Here is a 15,109-nt window from a genome sequence, read left to right on the forward strand (position 1 = left end):
TTTGTAGTGGAGGAAGTCTCTGATTAAGGCATCTGATTCAATTTGATACAGCAAGCATTTATTAAATGCTCGCTAGACACAGGCTGGGGCAGCTAGGTGGAACAGTAGATAAGGCACTGGGTTTGGAAGACTCATTTTCCCGAGTTCAAATCTGGCTTTAGTCACTTAATAACTGTGGGACCTTAGGCAAGTCATGTAACCTCATGTTGCCTCAGCTTTCTCATCTGTAAATTGAGCTGGAGAAGGAAATGACCAACCCCTCCAGGATCTTTGCCAAGAAAAACTCCAAATGGGGTCATGGAGAGTCAGGCAAGCCTGAACAACAATAATTGAAGATTCTAAGAACTTTTAGCGTAAAGAAGACTTAAGGGAAACATCATCATTGTCTTCAAGTACTAAAATAATGCTATATGGAAGAATTAGATTTGTTATGCTTGGCCCAAAAGGGAGGAATAAAGAACAATGGGAGGAAATTGTAAAGCAATAAGAAAAGAATAATAGCAGCTGGCATTTATATAGTGCTTTAAGGTTCGCTAATGCTTTATAAATATTGTCTCATTTGATCCTTTACAATAACCCTGGGAGGACATTATTATACCCATTTTATACCTGAAGAAACTGAGGCAGACAGAAGTTGTTAGTGACTTGCCCAGACTCACATAGCTGGTAAGGTTAGATTTGAATTTCCCTCTTTCTGACCCCAAATCTGAACTTACCCATTGTACTCTTTAGCTGCCTTGCACATAGGAAGGGTTAATAAAATTTGCCAATCTGAATTAAGCTATCCATGAAATTCAGAGCAATTGAGGGATATGACGGTTATATATGGCGGGTTAAGCTATGAACCCAAAGGCTAGATGTGGTTCAGTACTTGAATTGACCCTGGGACACTGGAAGAAGTATAGTCCGATAGGGGAGATAGGAGAGAATATAGTGGGTGGGGTAGGAAAAAGTCAGACAAAAGTGCAATTGTACCCAAAGAATAACCATCAATTTATTACTTCATTACATTCCTCTTATGCAGGGAAAAACATCACAATCACACAGACGAGTCACCTCAGAGGCTGTCTGGCTTGTACAGTGTACCTTGGATGGATGGAGTGCTGGGAGAGTCAGGAAAGGTCATTGGTTCAAACCCAATTCCCAGCATTTGATATCTGTTTAACATTTGATATCTGTTTAACCTTGAGAAAACCACTTAATTTGTTTTAAACACTTACCTTCTGTCTTAGAATTGATACTGAGTCAGTTCCAAAGCAGAAGAATGAGTAAGGGCTAGGATAATGGGGGTGAAGTGACCTGCCCAGGGTCACACAGCTAGGAAATGTTTGAGATCAGGCCTAAACCAAGGTCTCTCAACTCCAGGACTGGCTTTCTATCTGATGAGCCACCTAGGTCTCCCATAAATCATTTTAATTTAAAATTGTAAAAGAAGGAAGAATATCTCTTACATATCTCTTACCAAAGAAGAGAGCTACAATGTAGAAAAGAATAACAATAGAGATAGCCAGAAATTTATAAGAGGTGAAATCCAAAAAAGTGAAATGCATTCATTAATTATGAATATTAATTAATTAATAATGGACATAATATTATCCACTACCTCCCAGACATTGTACTAAGAACTTACAAAAATTATACTGTTTGAACCTCACAACAGCCCTGGGAGGATAGATACTATTATTGTCATCCTATCTTACAGATGAGGAAACTGAGGCAGGCAGAGCTTATATGACTTTTCCCTACAGCTATTAAATGTCTGAATCCAAATTTGAATGCAGATCTTCCTGACTCTGGATCCAGCCCTCTAACCATTGTACCACCTAGCTGCTTGTAAGGAGCAAGCAAAAAAACCCTATAGATTCAGCTATCCATTCAGAAAGAGTGATTAATAAGATAAAATAACTAATTATAGGTTCTAATGTAAGGAAATAAATTGGGTTGTCAATATTTTGGGGGTTGGATGGGATGAAACCTGGGCATAGACTATGGCCTCTAGTATGGCAACAAAAATGCAAATTAATTAATTAAATAAATACATTTGAAAAAAAAATGAACTAGAAAAGGAAATAGTAAACCCCTCCAGCATCTTTATTAAGAAAACTCCAATTAGGGTCATAAAAACTCAGATCCAACTTAAAAAAAAAAGAACAATAATAACATGAAATAGAGGGGGATAGATGTATATGAATAGGTAGGGATCAATGAGCAAATATTTATTGACATATGAAATAATGTAATATTCAAGGAAATGTTTTTAATTTTTGAAAAAAAAGGAAACTAATCATATAAAGCCTGCATGGATTCTTCAAGACAGAAAGAAAGACAGAAAGACAGAAAGAAAGAAAGACAGAAAGAAAGAAAGGAAGGAAGGAAGGAAGGAAGAAAAAGAAAATGGATGGGTAAAAAGGGAGATGTGAGGGAACAGAGCAAAACACTGTATATTAAAAAGATAAACTCAGGACATTGCAAGAATAGGAGAGGCAGAAAGCATGTGGGTAAAGATCATCAAAGGAACAAAATAGTGATATTGTCATCAATTATATTATAGACCATCTAGGTAGAAAGGGAAGGGAAAAATATCTCAGTTTTTTATCTGTAAAATGTTTTATAATAAAAATATAATCAAGTTATCATGAGAATCAAATAGTATATCTGTAAAGTGCTTTGTAAGTTTTAAAATTTTTATATAAATGTCTTATTATCTTTAATGAAACAGGAATTAGAACCTTTGTGTCTGTTTCCTAGACTGTAGTTGAATTATTGGTTCCTTGTACACATTCTACACAAGTAGGCCATGTCTATCCTGTACAATATAATTGTGGGATGGAAGCTATTTAGAAAGGAGGATGAAATCTCATTCCATTTCTCCAGCAAATTCCAAGTGGCTGAATAATTTAAGTAGAAAAGGCCACACAATTCTTAAAAAGTGGAGGGAAATGCTTCTCCTGACTACACCAAAGGGGAGAAGGGAGAACTCTTTAAAAGAGATGTCAAATCAGAAGAAAAGACCATTTAAGTTATACAAAATGGGTGGCAGCTAAGTGATTCAGTGGATTGAGAGCCATGCCCAGAGACGGGAGGTCCTGGGTTCAAATTTGGTCTCAGACACTTCCTATCTGGGTCACTCTGGGCAAGTCACTTAACTCCCATTCCCTAACCCTTACTTCTCTTTTGCCCTGGAACTAATACATAGTGCTGATTATGAGACAAGGTAAGGCTGTTGGTTTTTTTAATTATATGAAATGGAAAAAGTTTTGCATGAACAAAATCAATGCAGCGAGTATAAGAAAGGAGGATTTTTTAGGGAAAAACTATCAAATTTCTCTGATAAGATGATATTCAATATACATGCAGAATTTACATAAATACAAAAGCCCAAGAGGCAAATATATAAGATCAATAGATAAATGGTTGATTTCCAAAAGAATTACAAGATTAATAATCATATGAAAGATGTCTCCCAATCACTAATAATAAATAGAAATGCAAATTAGAACAACCCTGAGGTTTCACTTTACACCCACAAAATTGACAAAGATGATGAAGCCAGCGACAGTGCAGGGGAGCAGTACAAAAATGGGCATTCTCAAACACTTGTGGAGCTGTGAATTGGTCCTAAATCCTGAAAAATAAATGTGTAATTACATTAAAAAAAACCATGCATGCTCATTGGACACCCTTCTTCTACCCCTGCTAGGCATCCCCTCCACAGAATCAATGAATTAAAAAACATTTTTAACCACTACTATGTGTAGGAGATTAAAGACATAAAAGTCCCATGTATGCTAAAATATTTCAAGTACCATTTTTTTATGGTAGCACAAATAACTAGAAACAAAGTAGATGTATATCTTTATCATGTGTGAGGTCTATCACTATGGTACATCAATAGCAAAGGTGGTGCAGTGGATAGAGTGCTAAGACTGGAGTCGGGAAGATCTGAATTCAAGTCTGACCTCAGACATTTCATAGCTGTGTGGTCCTGGACAAGTCACATTACCCTGTTTACCTCAATTTCTCCATTTATCAAATGAACTGGAGGAAGAAATGGCAAACCACTCCAGTATCTCTGTCAAGAAAACTCCAAACAGGGATAAAGACTCTAAATGATCATCCAAGTGCCAATATTAATAATATGGAAATAGGTCTGGATCATGTAAAACCCAGTGAAGTTGCATGTTGGCTATGGGAGGGGGGTGGAAGGGAGGGAAAGAACATGAATCATGGAACCATGGGAAAATATTAGAAATTAATTAGATAAATTTAATTAAAAAAAGGAAAACCCCAAATAGGGTCATAACTAAAGAACACCAACAAAATATGAATATTATTTACCATAAAAAGTAATGAATATGATGAATTGGGAGAAACTGAATGAAGTGATATGGAATAATATATATAAATTAACAGATACAGAATGAAGTAAGCAGGAAAGGGAGGGGAATAAGCATTTATATAGTGCCTTCTGTATGCCAGCTTCTGTGCTAAGCTGATTACAGGATATAGCTATACCAGAAGAAACAAGAAAGTGAGACTGAGGGCTGCATAATTCTAAAGAGCCAAGTGTGGCCCCTGAGAAGAAACAAGTCCTTGGGTTTCCCCACTTGGGGAATATACTGTTAGACAGAGTGACGTGTTGGTTGGTTCTGTTGAACCTTTAGAAAAACTCCTGGTTGTAAGGGGAGGATTTTTGGTTAGAGGAGGAGGGTTACATCCAGTAATAAATGTTATGTAAAGGCAAAAGGCATCAATAAGACTTAAAAATAAAAAATAAGGCCCATGGATCTGCACGATGGGCTTCAGATATTCTTTAGCTTTATCACAGTCTGAAGCAGGATTCAAGGTCATTTAATCCATCCTTCTGTTCTCAGGAATGAATTGCATTAAGCCATCTCCTTAGAGATGGATACAGGTGTACCCTGCCTAATGTCATTAATTGGAGCCACAAAAACAGGAAATTTGACAAAATAACATTATTGGGGAAAGCAAATTCTATGGGAACAAGATCATAAGTTATATAAAAGTTAAGGCCGCAGTGAAGATAATGTAAAAACAAAATATATCTGTTTTTTAATAAAGCAAATACAGAGCGAGATTTGGCTAATATTATTACACAATGTAATTATATGTAAGTCACATAAGTCATCATAATGTAAGTCAAGTAATTATTAGAAATTAACCCTGCAAGTATGATTTAAATGTGAGTCTTATATGTATCTATATGCATCTCCTGCAGTACCCATCAGACAGTAGGTATTCAATAAATATCTAAAGACGGAAAAAATGGCATTGATCAGGAACATGTTATACGAGATACATATGTAGTCTATGTTTTAGGATTTTGAAAGAAAGATTTAAAACCCTCAAATGTGTTTGACATTTTTAATCAATGACTTCGATGAAGGCTCAAATATTCAAATGGTACTTCTTGATTGGAATGTTCCCTCCAGTGATGTGGATCATGACTCACTGATGCTTGTCTATCATGAATGACTCTTGTTCCCATTCCCCCATAAGTCTGCAACCTTCATACTCAACTCCTCCCCCATATCCAAGCTCCTGCCAAAGCCTATGGATCAGTCTTTGCAATATCTCTTGAATACACTTCCTTCTTTTCCTCTGACACTGCCACCACTCTAATGCAAGCCCTTGTTTCCTCCTATCTGGATTATTACAATAGCCTGCTGCTGCCTACCCAACATTTCCCCACTCCAATCCATCCTCCATGCCCAAATGATTTTCCTAAAGCACAGCTCTGACTAAGTCCTGGTCTCCCCCATTCAGTAAATTCTGATGACTCATTCTTGCCTCTGTGATGAAATTAAAAAAAAAAAATCCTCTGGCACTCAAAGCCCTTATCTTTTCAGTCTTAGACTTTACTTCCCAAAACATATTCTTCTGTCCAGTGACACAGGTCTCCTGACTATTCAATGAATAAAACACCTCATCTTGCATGCCTAGAAAATTCTCCCTCCTCCTCATGCCCAAGTCCCAGCTTCAAGTCCCAGCTAAAATCTCTCCCTCTACAGAAAGCCTTTCTCAAGCTCTTTCCTTTCCAGAGTCTTGCCTCTCCTATCTTTCCTATTTGCCCTGTTATATTTTGTACGTATTTGTTTGCTTAATGTCTTCTACATTAAATTAGGAGGTCCTTGAACATAGAGACTGTCTTTTGTCCCTTTTTTTTGTATCCCCAGTGCTCAGCATAGTGCCCAACACATAATAAATGTGCTTAATAAATATTTACTGACTGCGGGCATTCATGAAGCCCTGAATTCTCTCCAGAGAATCTACTCAGTGTGTTGGAGGCATTTTTCACTTTCTGATGACATTGAAAAGATACCAGTGAAGATCTTTTTCTCATCATGGAGAGGCTACTGACCCTCTGGCTACTTACTTCTCATCCTTTGCCTTTGTACTGTGACCAGCTCTTCTCTACCTAGCATCCATTTCTGTGATGGTATCATTTGTTCCTGTTCTTATTTTAAATTCCTCATCCATCATCTAATGCAGCCTGTTTGCACCTATCATGCTACTTTCCATTGCCTTCTCGGCATAATCTTCCTTTTCAGTCCTTTGGAGATTATAATATTCCATGCCTCACAACTGTAGAGAAACACTAATACAATGATGCTATTAAAACTATATTCCTCTGCCTTCATAGGAGGATTGGGACCATTAAAAAAGCTCTGTACTTTTCCCAGAAGGAAATCCATCCCAATATCCTACTCTTGTTCAACTCTGGGCCCAACTCAGCCATCTATACTATTTGTCCCATATATAAATATCTACAGACAAGCTTCTAAAGGTTGTTCATCTAAATGCATGTTTGAATGATACATGTATAACCCAGTGGAATTGCTTGTCAGCTCCGGGAGTGAGGAGGGAGGAAGGAGGAGGGGAGGGAAAGAACATGAATCATGTAACCATGGAAAAATATTCTAAATTAAGCAATTAAATAAAAAAGGAAAAATAAATTTAGAAATTCATGTTTGTAATCTGGGAATTAGAAATTCTTCATTCTTTTGGTCCTTTCCTGTGTCAAGTCAATTCCTTTGAGTGACTAATGATCTCTTCCAGGAGGGCTCTGAAAGGTTCTGGAATTGATGCAAGGTCACCCATAAACACCATTTACAGTGTATCCCTCTTCCACTCGGACGCTGCATTGGATGTCCCATGGCATAAGTGCTAAACACTTCTGGTGAGTATCATCTTATGGTCATGATCATAGAGTTGTTGAATATGTCTGTTTCTATTGTTATATCTTTCAAGGAATCTTGAATGATTTTGATGTACAGATGGGGACATCTTGCTGAGAAAAGTGCCTGTAAGGTAGCATTTTCGTTTACTAAATCAAATGCTATAAACATAGAGGGTTCTCATATTCCTTGCAAATTTTAGTCAATCCATCCTCAATTGTCAGTGTAAGAGTCTGCTTGTTCTCTACTAATACCCCCAAACCAAGGATGCCCTAAAGTCACCTATAGCTAGCACCCAAAGATTTTGAATAGATAGAACAATAGGCATATAAGTCAATAATTTTCTCTAGGTTTCCTTTTTTTTTTTAATATTAAGCAGGAATAAGATTAGGGGTAGGTAGATGGCTCAGTGAATTGAAAGCCTAGAGATGGGAGGTCCTGCATTTAATTCTGGTCTCAGACACTTCCTGGCTATGTGACTCTGGGCAAGCTACTTGACCCCCATTGCCTAGCCTTTACAGCTATTTTGTATTGATTCCAAGATAAAAGCTAAGGGTTTTAAAAGGAAAAAAAGGATAAGGTTCCCCCCTCCTTGTCTTGGTAACTTTCTTTCAGATATTTTATATATCTTATCTTTTGATGTCTTTGCACTTATGCTACCTCCAGTATGGATGTCCGGTACATACATATGGCTGGGTCTGATTGATTTTTGTACTCTTCAGTGCCATTTTACCTCTTACTATAAGCACTAATTGTTAAGGCCCAAGTGTGATAGTTTTGTTATGGAGAAAAGTTTGTTATCATTACAGATTTTCTCCATTTCCTGCTATTTGCTGGTCTCTTTCAGTTTTCATACTGAAATGCCCTTATAATGACTTTGCTTAGTTGGATGTCTTTCCAAGTTTTCTTCAAATTTGTTCTACCCTCTACTGCTTTTTGAGACAATAACTCAAAATCACCTATCCTTTTTTATAAGATTTTACAAATGAGTTTAGATTGTGGGTCGGTACTACTTTTGACAATCATTTCTATCCCTTTGGTAAGTAAACCAAAGGTTTGCTAACTAAGGTCATTTGGAGGATTTTTGGTCTCCTAATTGTGGTAAATCATTTATATTAGTTAATCTGTATAAAATTATTATAATTGGGGTCAATATTATTCCTGTTTCCCATTTCCCATTTTTGATAGCCAAATTTTATAGATATTTTTATGTTATATTACATAATATAATATAATAATAAGTATTATGTATACTATATAAAATATAGATATTTTTTATTTATTTAAAAACCCTGACCTCTGTCTTAAAATTAGTACTATGTATTCGTTCCAAGGCAGAAGAGTGGTAAGGGCTCGGCAAAGGGGGTAAAGTGACTTGCCCAGAGTCACACAGCTAGGAAATGTCTGGGTCCATATTTGAACCCAGGATCTCCCAGCTCTGGTCTTGCCTCTCAATCAACTAAGCCACCTAGCAGCCACCCAATTACTTACTTAAATAGTTCAAGATTGAATTGTTTCACTTGTGTACAGTATCTTTTTCTTATTCTCCTTCTTGTGGTGTGTGTGTGTGTGTGTGTGTGTGTGTGTGTGTGTGTGTGTGTGTGTACTAAATTCTGATCTTAGCTCTGACAAATTGATGACCTGACTGACTGTACTGATCTGGGGATAATTCCCACATAAATAACAACACAATTTTCCTGGTCTCTTAAAATACAGCTTACTTAGTTTTACTTGCTATTATTTGGTGCTAATCATGCCTACCAATTCCTTTTTCAAAGTGTTCCTAATATATAGAGTCAGTGTAATCTGTAAACCATTGGCACCTCTCAGACCTTCATATTATATAAAGTTGGAAGGAATGGCTGCCATTTTGGATGGCAAAGGGCAGGATCTAAAAAGATTTCTGAAATGATGGGCTTAGCCCAATAAGGTGAGATTAAGGAATTGATAAATACAAAGTGTTTAACTTGAGGCAAAACATCAAAGTACAAGAAGACAATAACAACAGAGGCATGTCTATATAGTGGTTCTTCTGGTAAAGATCTTGGGGTTTTTAGTGGACTTGTAAACTCAGAATTATTCCACACTGTAGTGTGACAGTAAAAAGCTAATGTCACCCTAGACTAAATTGTAAAAGGCATGGAGTGGTGTTCAGAACATTATCATTAAGAGAGGTATGGTGTCTGGAACTCATTATCTTTCTGCCTGCTCTTCCTGACTTGCCCATTTCTGTCTAGGCGCCATCATTGTTTCAATGACCCAAGTTCACAGCTTTGGTGTCATAGTCAATATTTCATTCTTACTCATCCCTTTGGATACAATTTGATGCCAAAGCCCTGTTGATTCCACCTCCTCGATATCTCTCACTCATCAGCCTACTTCAGACCTCTATCCACTCTTGCTGGACGACTCTGCTAGCCTCCTGATTAGTCTCCCTATAACCTACCTATTCCCCTTTCCAGTCCATACTCTACATAGCTGATGAACGTATAGTTCTCATCTCCAGATCTGACCAGGCTATTCCATTGTTAAAGAAGCTCCAAGTGGCTTCCTATTGACTCAAGGATAATATACAAACTCCTCCATTTGTCATTTAAAGACCTTTGCAATCTGGCTCCAGCCTGCCCTTCCTGATTACACATTACTCCCCCTCATTCCCACTCTATTCCAGTCAAATTGGCTTACTTGCAACTCCTGGTTCCATGAAATTACAAGTCTATCTTTATGCCTTTGCACAGGCTGTCCACCCCACCCCCAACTTTGGAACGAGGCATTCAGGTCTCTCCAAAGTTCAGTTCAAGTGCCACCTCCTTCAAAATGCCCTTCCTGAATCACTATGCATGTATATTATAAATATTCTGAATCTATGGAATAGCCAGGTGGCTCAGTAGATAGAGTGCCATGCCTGAAGTCACAAGGACCTGGGTTCAAATTTGGCCTCAGATACTTCCTAGCTGTGCACTCCTGGGCAAGTCACTTAACCCTAATTGCCTATCCATTACAGCTCTTTTGCTTTGGAGCTGATACTTGTATCTGTTCTAAGACAGAAGGTATGGGTTAAAAAAAATGATGTATTTACTTATTTGTAAGCATGTTGAATTCCTCCAGTAGAATGGAAACTCCTTATAGGTAGAGATCATCTCATTTTCATATGTGTAGGTCTGGTGCCTACTCCAGGATTGGTTGATTATAACTAATTGAAAATGAGAAGTAGCATGAGTGTGTTCTTACAATGACCAATATGGGAGTGTGTTCTGCATGACAACAAAGCAATTAAAATAAAGAGTACCATACTTGGTCATCATCAGAACACAAGTGGAGTGTCGTGTTTATCTCTGGTCAGTATGTTTCCAACCATCGCTAAGATATAGAACATTCAGGAAGGGCCAAACATATTATGGTACACAATTATGCTGTAAGAATGTGTATTAAGTACTACGAGTAAGAAAAGAGAGCATTTCAGAGAAACCTACAAAGATTTGTTTAAACTGATGCAGAGTAAAATGAGTATCCACATTGTAAAGACAAATAATTTTGAAAGTTATAAGGATTCTAATCTGAACCCCGGCCAACCATGATTTCAGAAGACTCCTGCTGGAGAATGCTACCCACCTTCCAAAAGAGGGAGGATAGACTTAAGATGTAGATGGAGAGTCACATTTTTGCATATGGATATGAAATTTTTTTTCTTTGCTTAGCCATGCATATGTATTACAAGATTTGTTGGGGGGGGGGGGGTCAGGGAGAGGAGCAGTGGAAAGGAAAGAAAATGAATGCTTTAAAAAATTTGGTATAAAAAAAAAATTTACCTTCCATCTTGGAATCAATACTGTGTGTTGGTTCCAAGGCAAAAGAACAGTAAGGGCTAGGTAATGAGGGTTAAGTGACTTGCCTAGGGTCACACAGATAGGAAGTATCTGAGGCCAGATTTGAACCCAGGACCTGCTGAGTCAATCCACTGAGCAACCTTGCTGTCCCTTCCCCATTACATTTTAATCTGGTTTGGGCCTCATTCAGTGTCAGTGCATCTGACACTTCTGGCTTTGAGCACTAAGAGGTTACCTTATCCACCTAGGGCCACACAGAGGAGAATAACAACAACAACAACAACAATAAGTAAACTTTGTATAGTACTTACTATATAGATCTGGCACTATGCGAAGCACTTTACATTTATCATTTCATTGATCCTCACCACAACTTTGGGAGTTTTAAAAAAATTTTCACTGTTATCATCACCATTTTACAGATGAGGAAACAGATTAAATGACACCCTCAAGGCCACACAAGCAGAGTGTGTATGAGGTGGGACCCGTACCCAAGTTTTCCCAGTTTGGAGGTTGGCTCTCTTTCCACTGCAATATACTGCCATTATTATCATCATCATGGCAGCAGCCATAGCCAGTAAGTAGTCTAGTGGATAGAGCACTATGCCTGGAGTCAGGAAGATTTGAGTTCAAATCCAGATACTGTGTGACCCTGGAAAAGTCATTTAACCTCAGTTTGCCTCAGTTTCTGCATCTTTAAAATGGGGATAATAATAACACCTACTTTCCAAGGTTGTGGTAAGAGTAGAATGGGATGAAAACAGTATAGCTCTTAACACAGTGCATAGATGTAGTAAGCTGTATCTGAGGTCATTTTTGAACCCAGGACCTTCCGTCTTTAGGCCCATGTCTCAATTCACTGAGCCACCCAGCTGCACCCCACTGTGTCATTTCTTTCTTAAAATTGATAGTGAAACAGAAGGCAAGGGTTTAAAAATGTAACTGGGGAGTATTTAACAAAATAAATAAAAATTGATACAATGTTGGCTATTATTATTATAAAGGCAGCTGGGTGGTACAGTGGATAGAGCACTGAGCTTGGAACTAGGAAGACTCATTTTCCTGAATTAAAATCTGACCGTAGACATTTACTAGCTGTGTGACCCTGGGCAAGTCACTTAATCCTGTTTGCCTCGGTTTTTTCATCTGTAAAATGAGCTGAAGAAGGAAATGGCAAACCACTTTTAATATCTTTGCCAAGAAAATCCCAAATGGGGCCAGGAAGAGTTGGATACAACTGAAGTGACTGAAAAATGACAACAATGAATATTAATAATGATAATAATGGAGTTGGAAGAGAAAGAGAAAGGAAAAGAAGAAGAAAAAGAACTGTCTGTGATTTCATGAGTATAGGAAACTCCTGGAAAAGGAAACTTCTTCTGCTAAAGATGATGGGCACTTTCTCTACAACTTGAGAGTCTTCTAAAATAATAATTTTTAAAAATCACTTATATTCCATTTTAGACTCAATACTGGGAATTGATTCCAAGTCAGAAGAGCAGTAAGGGCTAGGAAATGGGGGTAAAGTGAGTTGCCCAGGGTCACACAGCTAAAAATTCCCTAGGATCTCTGGACTCCAGGTCTGGTACTCTATCCACTGTGCTATCTAGCTGTCCCCTCCCAATAACCTTTTAAATGGATTCAGGCCTCACTCAGGAGTGTTGCTTAGTGGCTGCTGGTTTGACATCTCTGGTCCAGAGCTGGGTCATATAACTAGTCTGTTTCTAAGGCAAGACTTGAACCCAGGTCTTCTTGGATCCCAACCCCCTTCTCCAAATACACTATACCATGCAACCACTCCAATGATGATGGTGATGATAAAATAATAGCAATGATTCTGTTTATTGGGCAAAGAAGCAAAGAATGGGTGCTATATGGAATTAAACAAGTCTACTCCCTCCCTTTTTCACACAGTACATTTTCCTCCACTGCTGCACATGTTGCATATGTTAGTTGATTTCTCTCCAGCAGGCAAAAGTAAAAAAAAAAGCATCTTATCAAGAACCAGGTTTAATTCCAGCTCATTAAAGCTAGCAATTTGCCAGATATTTGCTTTTGCAAAATATGAAGCTGATGCTTGTGTTAAGGGGACACTGGAGACTAGGATCAAGGGGCTACTATCCCTCCTTATAAGGAGGGAAGAAAAAAGACCTTTTATGGGTCCTGATGGGGGAGGAGTGAGGAGAAAGAGAACTAGGTCCTTGACAAGTTCCCAAATGCCTTCTGGCACTCACAGGGACAAAGGTTGTCAAAAGGCAGGCAAATAGGACCAAATTCAACAGGAGTGATGGTCCCCTGAGGCTGCTGGGAGTGGGTTTGAGAACTGAGAAAAGACCAGAGCAGGGAGACTCTCCTCAGAGAACTCAATTCTACCTGTTAGGCTTCTCCTGGTCTGTCTCCTCTTCCATCTCCACCACTTTCCCCCTAAAAGTGCACTATGGTTCCCAAAGGGTCTGTTTTCTGTCCTTCCTTTTCCCTCTTTAAAGGTTCTCTTAGAATGATGTCACCCAGGCCCAGGGTTTCAATTATCACCTCTATGCAGATGGTTTCCAAATCTATAGATCCAGTGCAATCTCTGGTCTTGAATTGACAAGTTATTTGCTGGACAGCTCCACTCACACCTCAAATTTAAATTGTCCTAACCTGAACTCATCAACTTCCCCCTCCTCCTCCCCTTCCCTATTTGTCCTGATGGCATCATCATCCCTGAGTCACTTAGCTTGAAACCTTGGAGTCACTGACTTTTTTCTCACTCCTCATGACCAATTACTAAACCCTCTTAAGTCTACCACCATTCCATTTTTCACATCCATTCTCTTCTCTCTACTCCTACTAGGAACGGCTCTAGTTCAGGCTCTCATCATCTTTTACCTGGACAACTGTCATAGAGTCCTTAAGGTCTTCCTGTCTTTCCCAACTATTTTCCCCTACATGATGATCGGCATAATTTCCTAGAATCTTCAGTAGCTCCCCATTGCTTGCAGCTTAAATGATCTCAGCTTTGGAGGGCTTTATTTGTCCTGTCATTTAATAAGACCTGCTACAATCTTGAAACAACCCATTTCCCAAGACCCATTTTATACTGTTCCTCTTTCAGCACTCTGTGAAAAAATGAAGTCAGGAGGCCTGGGTTAAAATGCTGGCTCTGATAATTAATAGCTGTGGGATGGTAGCCAAGACACTTAACTTTCCTGACCCTCATCTATCTTGTCATCTGCCAAATGGGGACAATAATTCTGACACAGCCTTTAAGGAGCTCTTATAATGAAAGTGCTTTGGAATCTTTAAAGAGATCAGTCAAGCAAGCAATTCTTTTTCTTTTTCAACCCTTACCTTCTGTCTTAGAATTGATACTTAGTATTGATTCTAAAGCAGAAGAGCAGTAAAGACTAGCCATTTGCGGTTAAGTGACTTGTCCAGGGTCACATAGGGAGGAAGTTTCTGAGACCAGATTTGAACCCAGGTCCTCCTAACTCCAGACCTAGCACCCTTGTTGCCCCTTAAATTTTTTTATTTTTTAAAAAACCCTTACCTGCTGTCTTAGAATCAATATTGATTCCAAGGCAGAAGAGTAGTAAGGGGACTTGCCCAGGGTCACACCTCTGGGAAGTGTCTGAGGCTGGATTTGAACCTAGGACCTAGTCTCTAGGCGGCCTGGCACTTCATCCACTGAGCTACCCAGCCCCCCTCTTAAATTTTATTGAAAAAATACTTTTCCATGGTTACATGATTTATGTTGTCTCCTTACCCTCTTCCTTCCCCACTCCTGGAGCTGACAAGAAATTCTACTGGGTTATACATGCTAGCTGCCCCTTTAAGCAAGCATTAAATGCCTACTATGTGCCAGGTATGGTGCAAGACTCTAGGTATTCAAAGCCCAAAACAAAACTCACTCTCATTCACCGTCCCTGTCCTTGAAGAACTTCCATCCTACTGTAGAAAACAATGTATACATATAGAATTACATTAAAAAAAATACAAAATAAGTGCCAGGTAACTTGAGGGCTTCTAGGTGGTACAGTACACAGAGTGCCAGGCCTGGAGTTAGAAAGACCAGAGTTCAAAACCAGCTTCAGACACTTA

The 15,109-nt window shown here is 38.6% G+C and overlaps 1 protein-coding gene and 1 long non-coding RNA gene across 7 annotated transcripts in view; one reads left to right on the top strand and one right to left on the bottom strand.

Annotated features, from left to right (window-relative positions):
• LOC103104847 (uncharacterized) overlaps positions 1-15,109 on the top strand; it is an 89,896-nt gene that overhangs the window by 64,427 nt on the left and 10,360 nt on the right. Inside the window, exon 2 of the long non-coding RNA XR_469887.2 lies at positions 7,081-7,201. This is a non-coding gene — a long non-coding RNA (uncharacterized LOC103104847). The remainder of the gene's footprint in view (positions 1-7,080; positions 7,202-15,109) is intronic.
• ELFN1 (extracellular leucine rich repeat and fibronectin type III domain containing 1) overlaps positions 1-15,109 on the bottom strand; it is a 225,445-nt gene that overhangs the window by 4,966 nt on the left and 205,370 nt on the right. The window lies entirely within an intron of this gene.

The sequence above is a fragment of the Monodelphis domestica genome, chromosome 7 (assembly GCF_027887165.1).
Source record: "Monodelphis domestica isolate mMonDom1 chromosome 7, mMonDom1.pri, whole genome shotgun sequence".
NCBI classification, from domain to species: domain Eukaryota; kingdom Metazoa; phylum Chordata; class Mammalia; order Didelphimorphia; family Didelphidae; genus Monodelphis; species Monodelphis domestica.